Raw genomic sequence first — 1,822 nt, forward strand, 5'->3', positions numbered from 1 at the left:
GTGGTTGATTATAAAGAGAATTAAGATGTTCCTCTATCAATCGTGTCTGATTAACTCCCTCATCTTCTTCTGACTATCTGTCTTAATCTGTCTCATACACTATTTCCACATTAGGATCTGCATTAGAATGATCACTTTGGGAACTTCGCCGCGGACTCGAAATCGGACTCTGATGAGTACTTTGAATCTACTTCTGAGTGTGACTAGGAATCGAAATGACATTCTCTGTGTAATTCTGAACATCATACAACATCTGAGTAAGTACCTCATCGTCGGTAGCATCCGGTGGAAGGTTAAAAGAGTCAAAAAGTTTATCATATTCAAATTGCCATGCGAACCCTTTACTAACACGAGCCAGAGTGTTACGCTAAATATCAACCTCGAAACATTCTTCAACACACTTAGATTCAGTATTATACACTCGCTTATTCAGATTCCCATATCCTAAGAAGATACCAGAGACAACCTTTGAATTAAATTTCCCTCCAATGTCTCGTACCAGAATAGTACAAGGAGCGCCAAAGGGTTCAAGATGTTTAATGTTAGGCTTTCTCTTATGTAACAGTTCATAACAGGTTTTGACATGTCTTTTCACCACTAGAACTTTGTTCATCACATAGCACGTTGTGCTCACGGATTCACCCTAGAAAACAATAGGTAAATACGAATCAGCTAGCATAATTCTTGCGGTCTCAATTAACGTCCTATTCTTTCTTTCAGCTACACCATTTGACTGTGGCGTATAAGCAGGACTGAACTGTTGCTATATCCCCTTTTCATTACAAAACAGCAGCATCTGATTATTCTTGAACTCCGTACCATTGTCAGTACGAATCTTTCTAACTTTCAACTTATACAAACTTTCAAGCTTCAGAATCAAAACTTTAATGTGCTCGAAAGTATCTGATTTATGCTTCAGCATCACAACCCAAGAGAAATGTGAATACTCATCCGTAACCACCAAGCAATATGACTCTCCAGTGATAGTCTTGCAATTAACTGGACCAAAGAGATCCATATGCAACAACTCCAAAGGAATATTAACAGAATGATGTTTTTTTGGTAGCATGAGACTTCTTCGTCTGTTTCCCTTTCTTACACGGAAGACACCCCTCAGGAATATGAAAACATTTAACATTCACACCATCAACCAGTCCGTTGTGGACTAGGTTATTCATCTTCCTTAGACTCAGATGACCCATACGCTTGTGCCAAATAATAGACTCCTGTTCAGTAGCCTTGGAAATAAAAGCCTAATGGCCTGTTGCTGCTTTAACATGAGCCTTACGCATATCAAGAATATATAGATCCTTGCATCTTGGAGCGGTCATCAAAATCATGTCTTCCAGAATTACAAAATCTTTCCTCAAAATATAACACAATTTGTCATCAAAGGCAACCGTATACTTTTTGTTAGCAACATGTGAAACTGAAAGCAGATTGTTCGACATCTGCTCCACAAAATTGACTTTATCAAAACTGACATTCTCATTTGCTATCACCCCTTGTGTAGTATAAAAACCTCCTTCACTATCTGCAAAAGAAACTGGTCCTCCATTCACCGTTTTAACATTTGAAAGCAAGGACAAGTTCCCTGTCATGTGCCTGGACACCCCACTATCAACAATCCATGTACTACAGTGAGGATTGTAGGCAATCTGCACATTAAAATAAGGAGATTAGTTAGAAAGGGTCACCCATGCCCTAATGGCAGTGAGTTTCCAATCAATGCCAACCACTGGCAATTCCACCCATTGTCCCTTAGATCCAGAAGGACCTTCAGAATTTTGGACACCTTTAACTTCACTTTTACGTTTCCAAA

The sequence above is a fragment of the Rutidosis leptorrhynchoides genome, chromosome 3 (genome assembly GCF_046630445.1).
Source record: "Rutidosis leptorrhynchoides isolate AG116_Rl617_1_P2 chromosome 3, CSIRO_AGI_Rlap_v1, whole genome shotgun sequence".
Classification (NCBI taxonomy): Eukaryota; Viridiplantae; Streptophyta; class Magnoliopsida; order Asterales; family Asteraceae; genus Rutidosis; species Rutidosis leptorrhynchoides.